The sequence below is a fragment of the Ranitomeya imitator genome, chromosome 5 (genome assembly GCF_032444005.1).
Source record: "Ranitomeya imitator isolate aRanImi1 chromosome 5, aRanImi1.pri, whole genome shotgun sequence".
Taxonomy (NCBI): domain Eukaryota; kingdom Metazoa; phylum Chordata; class Amphibia; order Anura; family Dendrobatidae; genus Ranitomeya; species Ranitomeya imitator.
Genome location: NC_091286.1, coordinates 165,352,985 through 165,373,513, shown reverse-complemented (window position 1 = coordinate 165,373,513; position 20,529 = coordinate 165,352,985).

The window sequence follows — 20,529 nt, the reverse complement described above, 5'->3', positions numbered from 1 at the left end:
GCCACTTCCTGTGCTGCTGCTATATAAACTGCGCATGACCGCACAGCCATGCGCTAGTATTGTCAAACAATTGCTAATGTGTGTATGTTGTGAGTGCAAGTCGTCCTTGGATACCCCTACCCTATAGTATGACTGTTCGCGGAAGGTGTATGGCTGCTACCTAGCGCCCAACTTATCCTACAGCACTAGTCACACATTATAGCGTCCAGTTGCTGTGACCGCCAGTACGGCGCCGTGCACTTCCTCTGTGCTTTCCTTACCCAAGCCTGGGTGGTTAGTGGCGTTCGTCAGTGCGGCACTGCATGCTCTTCTGTTTCATTTCACACCCAGTTGCGGTGTTGCGCCAGCAAGGGTCTAATCGGACTTCAATCCCAGTTGGGGTTGAGTTCGCTGACTACTTGCTCGCGCTTTAGGTGCGGTACCGCGGTCCTGTGCCTTAACAGGATTGCTTCTTTCACGCTGGGTGAGGTTAACCCACGCGTGTATACTCTAGTGTACCGCCATATAGTCTGCTAATTGCTAGCAGCAGGTTTTCACCTGCACGGTGGACCCCGGACTGCGAACGCATCTATACCATCTGTCTTGGTGCGTTCCGCCAGTCCTAACAGAATACTAGCGCCAGGGTCTGGCTAGTAAAATGGCGGACGACCAGCGTTTACAGCGGTACATCCAGCAGCTGGAGGGAAGGTTGGCGGCTCTTGAGCGTTCAACCTCAGCTGTGGATGTTACTGCTGTCGCTGTTCAGGCTGCAAGTGTGGCTGCAGCTACCTTGTCCACTGCCGCTCCTGTACCGACGCTATCTCGCCTTCCGCTACCAGAGAAATTTTCTGGTGACAGTAAGTCCTGTAGGGGTTTCGTGAGTCAGTGCTCAATACATCTCGAGCTTCTGGCCTCTCGTTTCCCTACAGAGCGGGCTAAGATGGGCTTTATAATTTCCTTATTGTCGGACAGGGCGTTGCAGTGGGCTACGCCGCTGTGGGAGCGTGGCGATCATGTGGTGCAGAGTGCTCCGTTATTCCTGAGCACTCTGAAACAGGTCTTTCTAGGACCTCGTGTCACCCATGACACGGCGCTCCAACTGTTGGCACTGACTCAGGGCTCGTCCTTGGTCAGCCTTTTTGCCGTCCATTTCCGCACTCTGGCATCTGAGCTGGAGTGGTCGGATAAAGCCCTTATCCCTATATTTTGGAGGGGGCTGGCTGACCACGTTAAGGATGCTCTGGCCACTAGGGAGATTCCCGCCACACTGGAGGAGTTAATAGCAGTATCTACTCGCATTGACCTCCGTTTTCACGAGCAGAGGTTAGAGCGAGCCCAGTGTAGGCAGAGGTTTCGGCTGGCTCCCACCTTCGCCAAACCTTTGGAATCTCCAGTCCAGGCTCCTGAGTTCCAGGAACCTAAGGTGGTGTCACGAGCGGAATCTAAGTCCCAGACCGCTCGTGCACTCCAGGGTTGCCATGTTTGCCAACAGTCAGGACATCTTGCCACCAGATGTCATCAGCGGTCAAGGAAACGTCAGAGTCTAGTGGTAGTAGGTGGAGGTGCACTAGACACTGCGACGTTTGCCTCCAAATTGTCCTTTAAGGGGACAATTACCTTTGGCTCATCCTCCCACTCGGTAGACCTCTGCGTGGATTCTGGGGCGGAGGGCAATTTTATGTCTTCTGCCTTTGCCCAACGTCACGCAATACCCCTGGTTATGCTATCTCAACCAGTAACGGTACGAGTGGTGAATGGGTCGACACTCCCCGCACAGATAACACATCAGACCATCCCTGTTACTCTGTCCCTGTCGCCATCCCATCAGGAGATTATTTCTCTGCTCGTCATTCCTGAGGGTATTGATGAGGTCCTGTTGGGGATACCTTGGCTACGGTACCACTCTCCTCACATTGAGTGGTCCTCAGGCAGAATTCTGGGATGGGGTGAATCATGTGGGGGTAGGTGTCACCGAGAGTGCGTTCAGGTTGCTATTACTGAGGTATCTGCAGATCTATCCTCTCTCCCCAAGCAATATTGGTCTTACGCAGACGTGTTCTCCAAGAAGGCGGCGGAGACCCTTCCGCCCCATCGCCCCTATGACTGTCCTATCGATCTCTTGCCTGGTGCGGAGCCTCCCCGGGGTCGAGTTTATCCATTATCTCTCCCGGAGACGGAGGCCATGTCTCAGTACATTCAAGAGAATCTGGCAAGAGGGTTTATCAGGAAGTCAGTGTCACCTGCTGGGGCAGGGTTCTTCTTCGTGCAGAAGAAGAATGGGGAGCTACGTCCATGCATAGACTACAGGGGTCTTAACGCTATCACCGTTAAGAACAAGTATCCTTTGCCCTTGATATCTGAGCTCTTCGATAGGCTTCGGGGAGCAAGGGTATTTACTAAATTAGATCTGCGGGGTGCTTACAACCTGATTCGCATCCGTGAGGGGGACGAATAGAAAACGGCGTTTAACACCAGAGATGGGCACTATGAGTATCTGGTGATGCCCTTCGGGCTCTATAATGCCCCAGCCGTTTTTCAAGACTTTGTCAGCGACATCTTCCGGGATATGCTTTCCACCTCAGTTGTAGTCTATCTGGATGATATTCTCATCTTTTCTCCAGATATTGACTCCCACCGGAGAGATGTTGGCAGAGTCTTCGACCTCCTACGGGCAAACTCTCTTTACGCTAAGTTAGAGAAGTGTATGTTTGAGCAGGAGTCTTTGCCGTTCCTGGGCTATATCATCTCCGCCCAGGGATTGGCTATGGATCCTGCCAAACTACAGGCTGTGATGGACTGGCAAGAGCCCCATTCTCTTAAAGCGGTGCAGCGCTTTATGGGGTTCATTAACTATTACCGCCAGTTCATTCCCCACTTCTCAACTCTGGTAGCTCCCTTGGTAGCCCTCACCAAGAAGGGAGCGAATCCTAAATTGTGGTCGGAAGAGGTCTCCAAGGCCTTCACTTCTATTAAGTCCCACTTTGCTAGCGCTCCCATCTTACATCGTCCCGATGTGGATAAGCCATTCCTAATGGAGGTGGATGCCTCGTCCGTTGGTGCTGGAGCAGTCCTCTACCAGAAGGATGCTCAAGGTCGGAAGCATCCATGCTTCTTCTTCTCTAAGACTTTCTTGCCAGTGGAGAGAAACTACTCCATCGGGGATAGGGAGCTGCTAGCAATGAAGTTGGCCTTTTCAGAGTGGAGACATCTTCTGGAAGGTGCGCGGTTTCCCTTCCAGGTTTACACTGACCACAAAAATTTGGTCTACTTACAGACAGCCCAGCGGCTAAATTCTCGCCAAGCCAGATGGTCCTTGTTCTTTTCCCGGTTCCACTTTTCTCTTCATTTTCTCGCCGGGGAGAAGAATATTCGTGCTGATGCTCTCTCTCGCTCCCTTATGTCAACTGAAGAGGAGGAAGAGGAGCCTCGGCTTATTGTTCCCTCTGAGAGCCTGAGAACCGTAGCACCGGTTTCGCTTGAGTCTGTGCCTCCGGGCAAGACTTTTGTGCCCATTAATTTGCGACCGGAGGTTCTCTCTTGGGCTCATTCGTCCAGAGTGGGTGGACACTTTGGGACAAAGAGGACATCTGAGCTACTGGCGAGGACGTACTGGTGGCCGCATATGGTCCGGGATGTCAGGGATTATATTCTGGCGTGTGTCTCCTGCACCAAAAATAAATCTCCGCGTCAAAGGCCAGCTGGGTTGCTCTATCCCTTGCCGGTGGCAGATAGGCCCTGGGAGATGGTCGGGATGGACTTTGTCGTGGGTTTGCCCAAGTCTCGCAGCTGTACCATCATTTGGGTCATCACCGATCATTTCTCGAAAATGGTGCATTTGGTGCCACTACCACGGTTACCTTCTGCACGGGCCTTGGCTGCGTTGTTCATTAAGCACATCTTCCGCCTACATGGTATGCCTGACAAAATTGTCAGTGACCGGGGTCCCCAGTTTGCGTCTCGGTTCTGGAGAGAGCTGTGTCGTCTTCTCAGTATTGAGTTGAATCTCTCTTCCGCTTATCATCCCGAGACGAATGGGTTGGTAGAGAGGGCCAACCAGACCTTGGTCACATACCTGCGACATTTTGTTTCAGCCAGGCAGGATGACTGGGCATCCTTGCTATCATGGGCAGAGTTTGCGCTGAACAACGCCGTAGCCGACTCCACTGGACAAACCCCATTCCTCCTCAACTATGGTCAGCATCCACGGGTACCTGTGCCTATGCCCGTGTCTTCCGCAGACTCCAGGGTGGCAGACTGGGCTGTGAAGGCACGGGATATTTGGGACCGCACTCAGGATGCCATTCGGGCCTCTAAGGAGAGAATGAGGTCCTCCGCCGATGCTCATCGGCGCCCCGCCCCGTCCTTTGCTCCTGGCGACTTGGTGTGGCTCTCCGCCCGTAACATCAGGCTGCGAGTTGAGTCCACTAAATTTGCTCCTCGCTACTTGGGTCCCTTCAAGGTCCTCGAACAGGTTAATCCTGTGGTCTACCGTCTGGCCCTTCCTCCACGCCTTGGTATCACCGACACCTTTCATGTGTCCCTCCTTAAGCCCGTATACATGTCTCGGTTTTCTGAGTCATCTGCCGGGACATCGGGTTCGTCTACGGAGGATTTCGAGGTGAACGCTATCTTGGGGTGCAAGGTGGTACGTGGCAAAAATTTTTTTTGGGTGGACTGGAAGGGTTACGGCCCTGAGGATAGGTCCTGGGAGCCTGCTTAGCACATTCGGGCTCCGCAGCTCATTGCTGCCTTCGAACGTAGCGAGGTCCAAGGAGGGGGGGCCCTAGGAGGGGGGGTAATGTTAGGGGTCGAGTTCCCGCTTCTGCACAGGGGGAATCTCGAGCCACCTCCGCTGCGGTCTCCCATTCTTGTCCAGCCGCAGTGGAGTCTGCTCAGCAAGGACGTCGGTCCCAGCGTCTTGCTCATTCTCACTCTTTTCTGAGAGTTACTGCTGCTTCTCCAGTCTCTGCTATTAAAGTCTGTGCTGGTCAGCAGCGAGCGGACTTCTCTGGGACTAAGTCCTTGTCTGCAAGTACTGAGCATGCCCAGCGTAAGGTCTCCCGTTGGAGATCGAGGGTCATGTGCTCAGGCTCTGCAGCACATTCCATTGGTTCTCTTGGTAGGTCCTAGAAGGGCAAAAGTGCTGTGGCCACTTCCTGTGCTGCTGCTATATAAACTGCGCATGACCGCACGGCCATGCGCTAGTATTGTCAAACAATTGCTAATGTGTGTATGTTGTGAGTGCAAGTCGTCCTTGGATACCCCTACCCTATAGTATGACTGTTCGCGGAAGGTGTATGGCTGCTACCTAGCGCCCGACTTATCCTACAGCACTAGTCACACATTATAGTGTCCAGTTGCTGTGACCGCCAGTACGGCGCCGTGCACTTCCTCTGTGCTTTTCTTACCCAAGCCTGGGTGTTTAGTGGCGTTCGTCAGTGCGGCACTGCATGCTCTTCTGTTTCATTTCACACCCAGTTGCGGTGTTGCGCCAGCAAGGGTCTAATCGGACTTCAATCCCAGTTGGGGTTGAGTTCGCTGACTACTTGCTCGCGCTTTAGGTGCGGTACCGCCGTCCTGTGCCTTAACAGGATTGCTTCTTTCACGTTGGGTGAGGTTAACCCACGCGTGTATACTCTAGTGTACCGCCATATAGTCTGCTAATTGCTAGCAGCAGGTTTTCACCTGCACGGTGGACCCCAGACTGCGAACGCATCTATACCATCTGTCTTGGTGCGTTCCGCCAGTCCTAACAACCTGTTTGACAGGGCCAGCATCTGCACCTGGCGCACTCGGGAAAATGTCAGGGCCCTGAGCAGGTGGGGGGACCCACTTGCCATCGGGGACGGAGCTAGTTAGTTGGTCCAGGGAGACCAAGGGAACAGTAGTAAAGAGTCTGAGAGCAGAAGGATGTCTAGAGCCGACGTGGGGGCCGAGCAGCCACGAGGGAGCTGCTACCCCTGGAAAGAGATGCAGAAGGAGAGTTGAATTGTAGAGGAGCTTAGCGGGAAGAAGCACAGAGGAGGACTAGGGTCAGCAGGGGAACAGCGGAAGGACACCCTGGGAGCCAGAGTGCAGAACCGGGTACCGGGAGCCCGAGGTCGTGCTGTTCTCCTGGACACGTAACAGAACCAGAGGGCATAGTACTATATGTCAATTACCAGTAATAAGTCTGAGGTGAAGTAGTGACCTTAAGAGCCGGGTCATCTAATAGATCCTATAAACAGGCTCAAACTGCCTATCATACAGACATCTGTCTTAGGACAGGAGAGAGGGGACCCCATCAGCAAGCTTTAAGCCGCAGGGACCTCGCCATCTGGCGCAAGTAGGAAAGGCTTACGGACCTCACCTGGGAGAGGGATCTCATGTTGCCTCCAAGCCGGCCAGACTACAGCTACCCTACACTTGGTACCCTGGACTGAGGACTGCTACCATCAGTAAACCAGGTAAAAGACTTTGCAAACTTGTGTCCTCGTTCTTTGTGCATTCATGAGCTTACACCATCTTGCCATACACTTGGGAAGCCCTGGGGACCCCGCTTCACCTGTGGGAAGCGTCACCATCTTGCTGCATACCATCACCCCAGAGGACCCCTTTAAGGAGCGTCGGTCCCAACTGACCGAACACCACAGGTGGCATCATGAACATAGACATTACAAATCCCGTTAAAGACCTTCCCCTTTATTTGGATGCCCATGGCCACGGACCGGGTCGCAGCCACCGTGACATCCCGTTTAAGACCGGACCCAGTACCGAGTACCCCGCTGCCCTGGTTTGGGGCACTCCACATGCCCATTGAGCCCCCTCCTTCCTGGAAATATCCAACGGATGCGCATAAAAAGCGCAAACGCATGTAAAAACGCATGCAAACACTGCATTTTTTCCCCGTCATGCATAAGCTGATGCGGATAAAAAACGCTGCGCTATCATGCGTTTGCATGTGTTTTTGCATGTGGTTGCAGACGATACGCTGTGGACTCAACCGCAAATGTGAACCTAGCCTAAGAGAGGATGTGACAGCACCACCACCAGCAATGTCATCAAGGATCTCCACACCATCCCATTGAAACTTTCAGGAGTATATCCCCAAACACTGGATTCCATATTCTACATGTGGCCTCACAAGTGATTTCTAAAGGACCAATATGTTGAGATTATGGGAACCACAGTACGTGTTTCCCATTCACTGCTACTTTGCTGGCGAACCATCCCTGCCCTGTGTGAACATATTGTGTACAAAATCAGGTGTGCACTGTGCAAAGTCATCAGTGTGACGGTCCAAATAAAAACTGAAACATGGACAGGTAAGTCCAGGTAGGGAGGTTATATTTCTCTAACTGTGCACTGGCAAAATGTTGTGGCGACTTGGCCTGAGGCACAAAGCATTTTGGTGCATGTTCTACAACTGCAGAGGATTGCTGAAAGTTTTTGGGATGTTTCTCTGTCCATATTTCATGTCCATGTTTGCCTGTCCATAATAAACAACAAAAATACTCAGGTTACTTCTAATCCACCGATGCCCATGTCCCCTCTAAAAAAAGAAAAATAATAAGCAAGCAAGTATGTTAGCGCTATATAAAAATAATAAAGATTATTAACCCCTTTACCCCCAAGGGTGGTTTGCACGTTAATGACCGGGCCAATTTTTACAATTCTGACACCGTTTAGTGATCGGTTAATTATTTTTTATGTTGATAGATCAGGCGATTTTGAACGCGGTGATAGCAAATATTTGTATGTTTGATTTTTTTTATTGTTTTATTTTGAATGGGGCTAAAAGGAGGGTGATTTGAACTTTCATAATTTTTTATTTTTGTAATATTTTTAAAACATTTTTTTTTACTTTTTGCATGCTGCAATAGTCTCCATGGGAGACTAGAAGCTGCCATAGCCCGATCGGCTCTGCTAGACACTGTACAGTCGATGATCAGCAATCCGGCAGTGACAACCATAGAGGTCTGCTGGAGACCTCTGGTTGTCATGCCAACCCATTGGTGACCCGCGATTACGTGATGGGGTCAGCGATGGGCGGGATATCTGGTGCGCTTGCTGGAAGCGCACATTAAATGCCGCTGTCAGAGATTGACAGCGGCTCTTACCTAGTTAACTGTCGCGAGTGGATCGCGGATTCCATCCACAGCTGTTAGAGGCACATGTCAGCTGCTCAAAACAGGTGCCGGAAAAGATGTGGGCTCACTGCCAGAGCCAAAATCAGAGGGAGGTAGTCTGTCATCGGCATACTATTATGCCCGATGTCGGAAAGGGATTAAAATTAAAGATGAGCGGTGTTCGAGTCAAACTGTTTGCCAATTTCAAATTCGAGCTGTTTTGGGCGGTGTTTGAGTGAAGCAAGCTACACCGCCTGTTTACCTAACTACTATTTTGTATCGGCATCTAGCCCAGGAAATCCTTTTGGGCCTAGTAGAATTTAGTGCTACTCAGCAGCGTACCCCACCCATGAAGCAAGCTACACCTGCCTGTTGATCTAATAGTAATTACTAATTTTTAACTGCATCTAGCCCAGGAAATAGTTTTGTACCTTATAGCATTTTGTGCTACTCAGCACGGTACCCCACCCATGAAGCAAGCTACACCTGCCTGTTGATCTAATAGTAATTACTAATTTTTAACTGCATCTAGCCCAGGAAATAGTTTTGTACCTTATAGCATTTTGTGCTACTCAGCACGGTACCCCACCCATAAAGCAAGCTACACCGCCTGTTTACCTAAGTACTATTTTTTAATGGCATCTGGCCCAGGAAATCCTTTAGGGCCTAGTAGCATTTGGTGCAACTCAGCAGCGTACCCCACCCACGAAGCAAGCTACACCGCCTGTTTACCTAAGTACTATTTTGTAACGGCATCTAGCCCAAGAAATCCTTTTGGGCCTAGTAGAATTTGGTGCTACTCAGCAGCGTACTTCACCCATGAAGCAAGCTACGCCGCCTGTTGATCTAATTACTAATTTTTAACTGCATCTAGCCCAGGAAATCATTTTGTACCTAATAGCATTTTATGCTACACCGCCTGTTTACCTAACTACTATTTTTTAACGGCATCTGGCCCAGGAAATCCTTTTGGGCCTAGTAGAATTTAGTGCTACTCAGCAGCGTACCCCACCCATGAAGCAAGCTACACCGCCTGTTTACCTAAGTACTATTTTTTAATGGCATTTGGCCCAGGAAATCCTTTTGGGCCTAGTAGTAATTTCTGCTACTCAGCAGAGTACCCCACCCATGAAGCAAGCTACACCGCCTTCTTTCTCAATCTAACCCCTCGGATCTGGGGTGTCCACTCTCTCTCGAGCTCTCTCCTTCTCACAGGTGGACTACCGCGTGTTTTCACACTGTGGCAAATCTTTTGGGCCCAGGCATAAGAAGTCGTCGAGGTAATGGATAATATGTGCCGCCTTACAAACGTCCATGACAACACATTCGAGGAAGCAACTAAATGCCTCAAATAGTGAGCAGGATATGGAGCACCCCATGGGCAAACAGCGATCTATGTAGTATGCTCCTTCACAGAAGCAGCCCAATGGAAGGACACTATTCGGAGGCCTTGCGCAGGCGTGTACTACGGAGGACAGAGAATGAACTTCAATCCAATATTACCGCCAGCATGCAGCCAGCGGGAAAGGAAAGGGTGAATCAAACACCTGAAAACTCCGCCCATATGACCAAAAACCGGTCCTGCCAAATTCAGGTGACAGGTTCCCTTTAAGGTGTTTTCTATGTGTTTTCCATGTGTTTGTATGTGTTTGTGTTTGCCTGCAATTGGTTTCAATGGGGTTCGACGGTGTTCGTCGAATGTTCAACGAACATTTCATCGAACACGTCCCTGGTCGACGAACCGAACCGAACCCAAACACTAGGGAGGTGGCTCAATACTAATTAAAATGCATTTTTTCCTAAAATACAAAAGAAATGTGTAATCTTTAACTTTAGGCCCTTTAGAGATCATTTCATCCTCAGCTTGCTTAACTGTTCACAATAACAGTAATTTTGTACAGGGATGCCAAATCTTTTGCATGCAACTGTAAATATATATATATATATATATATATATATATATATATATACAGTGGGGCAAAAAAGTATTTAGTCAGTCAGCAATAGTGCAAGTTCCACCACTTTAAAAGATGAGAGGCGTCTGTAATTTACATCATAGGTAGACCTCAACTATGGGAGACAAACTGAGAAAAAAAAATCCAGAAAATCACATTGTCTGTTTTTTTAACATTTAATTTGCATATTATGGTGGAAAATAAGTATTTGGTCAGAAACAAAATTTCATCTCAATACTTTGTAATATATCCTTTGTTGGCAATGGCAGAAGTCAAACGTTTTCTGTAAGTCTTCACAAGGTTGCCACACACTATTGTTGGTATGTTGGCCCATTCCTCCATGCAGATCTCCTCTAGAGCAGTGATGTTTTTGGCTTTTCGCTTGGCAACACGGACTTTCAACTCCCTCCAAAGGTTTTTTATAGGGTTGAGATCTGGAGACTGGCTAGGCCACTCCAGGACCTTGAAATGCTTCTTACGAAGCCACTCCTTCGTTGCCCTGGCGGTGTGCTTTGGATCATTGTCATGTTGAAAGACCCAGCCACGTTTCATCTTCAATGCCCTTGCTGATGGAAGGAGGTTTGCACTCAAAATCTCACAATACATGGCCCCATTCATTCTTTCATGTACCCGGATCAGTCGTCCTGGCCCCTTTGCAGAGAAACAGCCCCAAAGCATGATGTTTCCACCACCATGCTTTACAGTAGGTATGGTGTTTGATGGATGCAACTCAGTATTCTTTTTCCTCCAAACACGACAAGTTGTGTTTCTACCAAACAGTTCCAGTTTGGTTTCATCAGACCATAGGACATTCTCCCAAAACTCCTCTGGATCATCCAAATGCTCTCTAGCAAACTTCAGATGGGCCCGGACATGTACTGGCTTAAGCAGTGGGACACGTCTGGCACTGCAGGATCTGAGTCCATGGTGGCGTAGTGTGTTACTTATGGTAGGCCTTGTTACATTGGTCCCAGCTCTCTGCAGTTCATTCACTAGGTCCCCCCGCGTGGTTCTGGGATTTTTGCTCACCATTCTTGTGATCATTCTTACCCCACGGGGAGGGATTTTGTGTGGAGCCCCAGATCGAGGGAGATTATCAGTGGTCTTGTATGTCTTCCATTTTCTAATTATTGCTCCCACTGTTGATTTTTTCACTCCAAGCTGGTTGGCTATTGCAGATTCAGTCTTCCCAGCCTGGTGCAGGGCTACAATTTTGTTTCTGGTGTCCTTTGACAGCTCTTTGGTCTTCACCATAGTGGAGTTTGGAGTCAGACTATTTGAGGGTGTGCACAGGTGTCTTTTTATACTGATAACAAGTTTAAACAGGTGCCATTACTACAGGTAATGAGTGGAGGAAAGAGGAGACTCTTAAAGAAGAAGTTACAGGTCTGTGAGAGCCAGAAATCTTGATTGTTTGTTTCTGACCAAATACTTATTTTCCACCATAATATGCAAATAAATTGTTAAAAAAACAGACAATGTGATTTTCTGGATTTTTTTTTCTCAGTTTGTCTCCCATAGTTGAGGGCTACCTATGATGTAAATTACAGACGCCTCTCATCTTTTTAAGTGGTGGAACTTGCACTATTGCTGACTGACTAAATACTTTTTTGCCCCACTGTATATATATATATATATATATATATATATATACACCTGTTCTGTATACTAGGTGTAAGGCCACGTTCAAACATTCAGCATTTGGTCAGTGTCATAGAGGAAAAAAATTTAATCCATGCAAACATCTCCAGAGAAGTGAGAAGAGCAGACAATTAAACCTCGTGAAGTAGGCCATCACATTGAACATATTGTGAAATGAGAAACATCTAATAAAAACTTAGGAAGCTCAAGCTTCAAGCTCATTTTGAGGCAGAGATCTCCTGCTGTGGATAGGTAATTAAAACAGGAAACTTGTGCTCAGAAAGGGGACAGCAAGGCTATCATTTGTTTATGCATAGGGAAGAGCATCTTGGGTTCAAAAATTTGTATGAGTGCAGCTAGACGGCTGTCTACGGAGTTCCGATAGGAATATTGAGATTTATATCTATGCAATATTTATGGCATATAGATTTTCGGCATCGTAGTGAAGGAACAAATAGAACACATTCACTCACATTGCCATGGGGCCACTAGAGGTCCTCCAACTTAAAACGGTCCTACAGATGATGTAAATTAGGTAATTTTTGTTCTCTATGTAAAGGGACAATTCCAATAAAAAATATGGCATCTCCCGCCTGGAATCCCTAGGGATGAAGATATCCTGTCAGTCGATGATCTCATAAAATTCTGAAGGGCCGAGCACATCCCACAGACAGCCCTCACATGAGGTCATTAAGAGGAGGTGTGTGGGTGTAGTTTAGAGCTAATAAAAAGCAGTATCTGGGTTTGGATCATTTGTCAGTCCTTGGAAGACATAGTTCGCTGTGGAGATTCTGTCCATTTTCTCACAGCGCTTCCCTTTGTTAAGTTGTGAGCCATTTCCATGACCATATTTATTCATTATCTTTTGTCATTCCTTTTCACTTTATTTAATTGTATATATTGTATTTTGTTACCATTTTGTATCATCTTGTATATTTTTCATAAACACTGCCTATCTTTCTGAATTAAATATAATAATAATTAATAATAATAATAATAATAATAATTTTTATTTATATAGCGCCAACATTTTCCGCAGCACTTTACAATTAAGCGGGGACATGTACAGATAATAAATTCAGTACAAGTTAAGACAATTTAAACAGTGACATTAGGGGTGAGGTCCCTGCTCGCAAGCTTACAATCTACAAAGAAATGGAAGGGGGGGGGGAACACAATAGGTGAAAAGTGCTTGTTATTTCAGGTCTGGCAATTATAATACATAGGGATTTTCATATAAAGCTGCATGATCCGGTCATCAGCCCGTGTGTTTAAGTGCAATAGTCAAGTATCAAGTGCAGTTATCGTGTGCATGGAGGGTGTGGAGACAGATGAATAGTAGGGTGCAGATTCACATGCAGATAATATTTGGAAGGAGGGGACAGGACAAAGTTAGTTTACTGAGTAGTTGATGTGGTAGGCTTGTTTGAAGAGATGGGTTTTTAAAGCGCGCTTGAATAGATCGGGGCTAGGTATCAGTCTGATTGTCTGGGGAAGTGCATTCCAGAGAGCTGGTGCAGCACGAGAGAAGTCTTGGAGACGGAGGTGCGAGGTTCGGATTACGGGGGATATTAGTCTTAGGTCATTTGTAGAACGGAGGGCACGTGTAGGGCGATAGATGGAAATGAGAGAGGAGATATAAGGAGGTGCAGAACTGTGGAGAGCTTTGTGGGTGAGAGAGATGAGTTTATACTGGACCCTGTAGCGAATGGGTAGCCAGTGTAATGACTGGTACAAGATGGAGGCATTGGTAAAACGGCTGGACAGAAAAATGACCCTGGCTGCCGCATTCAAGATGGATTGGAGAGGAGAAAGTTTGGAAAGAGGGAGACCGATCAGAAGAGAGTTGCAGTAGTCCAGACGAGAATGAATAAGAGCGACAGTAAGAGTCTCAGCAGTTTCAAAGGTGAGAAAAGGTCGGATTCTGGAGATGTTTTTAAGATGCAGGTGACAGGAGCGAGTGAGTAATCGGATATAGGGAGTAAAGGAAAGTTCGGTGTCGAATATGACCCCAAGACAGCGGGCATGCTGCTTGGGAGTTAAGGTTGAACCCTCCAAGGTAATTTCGATGTTGGGTAGAGTGAGGTTAGTAGAAGATAGAAACACAAGTAGTTCAGTTTTGGAGAGATTTAGTTTCAGATAGAGGGAGGACATGATGTTAGAGACAGCAGACAGACAATCCTTGGTATTTTGAATTAGAGTGGGGGTGATATCAGGGGAAGAAGTGTATAATTGGGTGTCGTCAGCGTAGAGATGGTACTGGAACTCAATCTTCTGATTGTTTGTCCAATAGGGGCAGTGTATAGATCGAAAAGGAGGGGGCCCAGGACTGAGCCCTGCGGAACCCTGATAGTAAGGGGACGAGGAGAGGAAGAGGAGGCGGCAAAAGATACAGTGAAGGAGCGGTCAGAGAGGTAGGAGGAGAACCAGGAGAGGGCTGTGTCCTTGAGGCCTATGGAGCAGAGCATAGTGAGAAGGAGCTGGTAATCCACAGTATCAAATGCGGCAGATAGATCCAGGAGAATCAGCAAAGAGCAATGACCTTTGGATTTAGCTGTTATTAGAGCATTAGAAACATTAGTGAGGGCAGTTTCAGTGGAGTGTAAAGAGCGTAAACCAGATTGTAAGGGGTCGAGAAGAGAGTTATCCGAGAGATAGCGGATTAGACTGGAGTGGACCAAGCGTTCCAGGAGTTTAGAGATGAAGGAAATGTTAGAGACAGGTCTGTAGTTAGCCGTGCAGTTCTGGTCCAGGGATGGCTTTTTAAGTAAAAGGGTAATGATGGCATTCAAGAAAAGAGGAGGATGGGAGAGGAAAAGTTAGGAGCTTGACACGCCGAGATATAATGTAATGATGGCATGTTTAAATGAGGAGGGAAAGATACCTGAAGAAAGAGAGAGGTTAAATATTTTAGTCAGGTGAGCGGTGACCACTGGTGAGAGAGACTGCAGAAGAGGTGAAGGAATGGGGTCACTATTGCAGGTTGTAGGCCGAGCAGAAGTGAGGAGCTTGGAAACTTCTTCTTCTGAAACAGGCTCAAAGATGTCGAATGAGCTTGAGGTGCGGCAGGGAAGGGGATCCAGGCACTGAGGAGATTTGGCTGAGATATCCTGATGGATGTGGTTGATTTTTTCTAGGAAATAAGTGGCCAGATCCTCACCACTGAGATTGGAGATGGGGGCCTGTACTTTAGGTTTCAGGAGGGAGTTTATGGTTTCAAAAAGTCGTTTTGGGTTGTTGGATAGTGAGGTGATGAGGGTGGTGAAGTAGGATTGTTTGGCCAGAGAAAGGGCAGAGTTATAAGTTTTGAGCATGAACTTATAGTGGATGAAGTCTTCTGCTAAGAGAGATTTTCTCCACTGCCACTCTGCACACCTTGAGCAACAATGAAGAAATCATGTTTGCATAGTGTGCCAGGGCTGCTGTTGTCTGTGTCGAGTCTTTCTACGTGTAGAAGGTGCTGCTTCATCCAGGGCATTCTTCAGTGTAATATTGAAGTGTGACAATGCTAAGTCTGGACAGGAGAGGGAGGAGATGGGGGCTAAAGATGTGTGGAGGTTCACCATAAGCTGCTGGGTATTAATGGTACGTGTATTCCGATAAGTGTGGTAAGTGGGGGTGTCCTGGGTGAGGAGGAAATTCTTGACAGAGAAGGAAAGAAGGTTGTGGTCCAAGAGCGGGAGAGTGGAGTTAGTAAAGTCATGCAGCGATCCGGGACGGGAGAAAACCAGATCCAGAGTATTCCCGTCCTCATGCGTAGGGGAATTAGTAAACTGTGAGAGGTTGAAGTTAGAGAGAGAAGATGAGAGGCAGATTGGGAGAGGGGATCATTGATGGGGATGTTAAAGTCTCCCATGATGAGGGTTGGGGGTCACAGGATAGAAAGTGAGTAAGCCAGGTGGCAAAGTGGTCTAGAAACAGGCGGGAGGAGCCTGGAGGGCGATATACAACCACCACCCGCAAGGAGAAGGGCTTAAAGAGTCTGACGGCGTGGACTTCAAAGGAAGGAAATGTAAGTGAGGCTCCTGATGTGCAGGAGCCATGTACATAGTCATCTGTGTCCAGTACTGAGGTTTATCCTTGGCCAAGGGTGTAGCATCAATGCCCCTCAAAGGGATAGGGCTCTGCAAAGGCTGCAAGGAAAAACCTCAGCGCATGGCGAATTCTAAGTCCATTAAGTTCAGGGCAGCGCCTGAATCCACAAATGCCATGACAGAAAAGGACGACAATGAGCAAATCAGGGTCACAGATAAGAGAAATTTAGGCTGTATAGTACTAATGGTAACAGACCTAGCGACTCTCTTAGTACGCTTAGGGCAATCAGAGATAACATGAGCCGAATCACCACAGTAAAAACACAGCCTATTCTGACGTCTGAATTCCTGCCGTTCTATTCTAGTCAAAATCCTATCACATTGCATTGCTCAGAGGATACTGCCATATGGTGAACAGCTTTGCGCTCGCGCAGACGCCGATCAATCTGAATGGCTAGAGACATAGATTCGCTCAAACCGGCAGGCGTAGGAAAGCCCACCATAACATCTTTAAGGGTTTCAGAAAGACCTTTTCTGAAAATAGCAGCCAGAGCCTCTTCATTCCATTTAGTGAGCACAGACCATTTTCTAAATTTCTGGCAGTATAACTCTGCCGCTTCCTGACCTTGACACAAGGCCAACAGGGTTTTTTCTGCATGATCCACAGAATTAGGTTTGTCATACAATAATCCGAGTGCTTGAAAAAATGCATCTACATTCAATAATGCTGGATCCCCTGTTTCAAGAGAAAAAGCCCAGTCTTGAGGGTCACCACGCAGCAAGGATATGATGATGTTCACCTGCTGAATGGGATCACCAGAAGAACGGGGTTTCAAAGCAAAAAACAATTTGCAGTTATTTTTAAAGTTCAAAAACTTGGATCTGTCCCCAAAAACAAATCAGGAGTAGGAATTCTGGGCTCTAAGCCGGAGTCTGGACAACATAGTCCTGGATACTCTGTACTCTTGCAGCAAGTTGATCCACACGAGAAAACAAACCCTGAACATCCATGCCAAAACATATATCCTGAACCACCCAGATATCAAGAGGAGAAAAAAAAAAAAAAAAGACAAACCAAAGCACAGAAAAAAATGGTTCAGAACTTTCTTTTCCTTCTTTTGAGATACATTTAATTCATTTTTGGCCACTTGTACTGTTATGATCTGGTGGTTTAGGAACAACATGAGACAAGCTCTGAAGGAGGTGGCATCTGTACTGACCGCAAACCCTGAACCTAGCAGCGCAACTAAAAATAGCCGTGGGGGGTACCTGACGCTCCCTAGACCCCTCGGCACAGCCTAAGATCTAACTTCCCCTAAAGATGGAAACAGGAAACCTATCTTGCCTCAGAGAAAATCCCCAAAGGAAAGCTAGCCCCCTACAAATATTGACGGTGAGAGGAGGGGAAAATAACATACGCAGAAATGAAATCAGATTTTAGCATAGGAGGCCAGTCTAGCTTGATAGATAGGACAGGAAAGGATACTGTGCGGTCAGTATAAAAACTACAAAACAATCCACACAGAGTTTACAAAATCTCCACACCTGACTAAAGGTGTGGAGGGTAAATCTGCTTCCCAGAGCTTCCAGCTAACAGAAAAAATACATACTGACAAGCTGGACAAATATAGAATGCACAGAACAATAAGTCCACAACATGTGGACTGAAATGAGCAAAGCCAGAACTTATCTTTGCAGAACTGGTCAGGAAACCAGGAGAATCCAAGCAGAGATGTGAATCCAGCCAGGAAACATTGACAAGTGGCACAGGCTGAAGAAAGAGCCAGACTTAAATAGCGGACGATAAGTGGAGGCAGCTGATGACAGCTAACTCCAAGGAGCAGCCATACCACTAGAAACCACAAGAGGGAGCCCAAGAGCAGAACTCACAAAAGTGCCACTTACAACCACCGGAGGGAGCCCAAGAGCAGAATTCACAACAGGGGACCGAGAGAAGAGTAACACGAGTGAGGACCCTATGAGGGCTAATGCACGTAGGGACCTACTACGTTACTGTGCACAAGGGGTAGGCTACTGATTTCCACCTGGATAAGGGAACTCTGGAATTGCCATCATACCGGCCGGACTCTGCCTACCCTGTGATCCGGCACCCTGGACTGTGGATGCTGAAGCCTTCAGTAAAGGTAAAGAGACTGCACTCATCGTGTCGTTATTCACCACGCCTTGCACCGTCCACCATCACCATCTACACTTCTGGGAAGCCCTGGGGATATACTGTACTTCACCTGTGGGAAGGTATACCATCTAGCTGCCATTCCATCACACCAGCGGACCCCTAAGCAGCGTCGATCACCCTGACTGAATACCACAGGTGGCGTCACGAACACTACCAAAATCTATAAACTTATTCCACCTTTTAATTGGGCGCCCCTCATAGGGCCACGGTCCGGGTCGGGCCACCGTGACATCCCAACCAAGGGAACTGAAGGACCCGGTACCGAGTACCCCATTGCCCTTCCCTGGGGGGCCGCTGCATATGCTAGTGGAGGGAGGTCCAGGGTTTGGGGACATTTCACCTGCAACTAGTAGAAGGAGAAAAAAACAGAAAGAGCAGGTGGTGGGATGATTTGTATGAACGTTTTGAGTGCTGCATGGCGGTAGTGGCTGGTTTGGAGTGGATACGAAATGTCAGTAGAGCCTCAGAGTTATACATGGGAGAGGGGAGAAGGGAGGGGTGGATATAGAGAGAGTGCCCAGAATGTGTTAAAGGGCGGGCGAGTTGTGAGAAAGCAGAAGTAAAAACAAATAAGAAGCAGATTGATATGATAAATGCATAAGGTAGTATGACTGACCAAGAAGCATGATTGTTTGAAAAACTTATGTACCTTACCTGTCTCCTGCCCTGTCCAACTGCCATTGTATAACTGCCAAGCACTTTATACTGTTGCACTTAATATCTGTTGCACACGCGAACCCACACGCGTCCTATCCCAGCCAGACTAAATATATATGAAATTAAATGACTGCTAGTTTCAGGAACCAAATGGCCACAATCAGCAATTAACCAATTAGCATAAGGCCCTAGCAGGCGTTACTATGCAGGGTATCCAACCAATGCTGAACAAGGCCATAAAACAGTGGGAAAGAGGAAGAAAGAAAAAAAAATAGCTTTGAACACTTTAAATCAGAAACCAAAAACAGAGGGGAAAAAAAAGCAACACAGGAGTGATGGATTAAAATACCCTGGGCAAAGCTTGCTAGATATGAATCTGTTCACACTTGCAGTCTGCACACAAATGGATGATGGATTAAAATACCTGTGTGAAGAAGAGAAGAGAGGAACATCAGCTTCAATGCCATTGTATAACTGCCAAGCATTTTATACTGTTGCACTTAAATATAACATTTATGAACATGTGAACGTGGCCTAATTTTCAGTATCTGTATTATTCTGTATATATACACTGCACAGTACCACGTCTCCTGTCCTGTATATGTGGTGTAATATTAGTTTCTGTATTATTCTGTATATATACTGCACAGTACCATGTCTCCTGTCCTGTATACTGGTATACTCAGTATCTGCATTAGGGCGCCCTCACAAAAGTGTATAAATCGGATAGGTGCTCTAAAATTTTTTATCGGATAGCACTTGGACCAATGTTATTCAATGGGGCATTGCTGATGTATGGTTTGATTGACCGAAATTGTCAGTGGAAAAAATTGCAGCATTCTGCAATTTCATTTTGAAATCGGATGCCACTAACCTATTCAAGTCTATGGGTGAGTGAAAATCTTTGAACTGTACTTGGATGACATCTGAGTCCAGTCCAGTTTCAGTGGACTCACACAATGGAGAAAATGGAAAAATTTTGTTCTCCATTTTCTCCTCACAGTGTGCTAAGGTTCTCTCATCGGAGTGTAATTTGCATAATCGGCCTACTTCTGTGGGATGAGACAATCTATGGCACATATGACCGTAGCCTTATTCTTTACATATACTGTGCACAGTACCACTTCTCCTGTTCTGTATGCTAGATGTAATTCTTAGTGTCCGTATTATTTCATACATATACAGTGCACAGTACCACTTCTCCTGTCTGGTACACTGGATGCAATCCTCAGTATCTGTAGAATTCTGTATGTATGCTTCACAGTACCACTTCTCCGCTCCATATACTAATTCTCATTATTTGCATTATTCAGTATATACAGTGCACAGTACCACTTCTCCTTTCCTGTATACTAAATGTAATTCTCAGTGTAACACCCCAGGGTCTTCGTTGTTACAGTGGCATTGCTTTCCTCACAGGGAGAGTGATGTCATGCTTGGAAGCAAGGGAAGATCTCTTCTTTCAGGTAAACACAAACATGCAACATGTTCACACTCCAGGCCAGAAGGGGGAGCTCTAAACCTGATTTAGGGGGAACTTCCCTAGATATACAGTGGGGCAAAAAAGTATTTAGTCAGTCAGCAATAGTGCAAGTTCCACCACTTAAAAAGATGAGAGGCGTCTGTAATTTACATCATAGGTAGACCTCAACTATGGGAGACAAACTGAGAAAAAAAAATCCAGAAAATCACATTGTCTGTTTTTTTAACATTTTATTTGCATATTATGGTGGAAAATAAGTATTTGGTCAGAAACAAAATTTCATCTCAATACTTTGTAATATATCCTTTGTTGGCAATGACAGAGGTCAAACGTTTTCTGTAAGTCTTCACAAGGTTGCCACACACTGTTGTTGGTATGTTGTCCCATTCCTCCATGCAGATCTCCTCTAGAGCAGTGATGTTTTTGGCTTTCGCTTGGCAACACGGACTTTCAACTCCCTCCAAAGGTTTTCTAT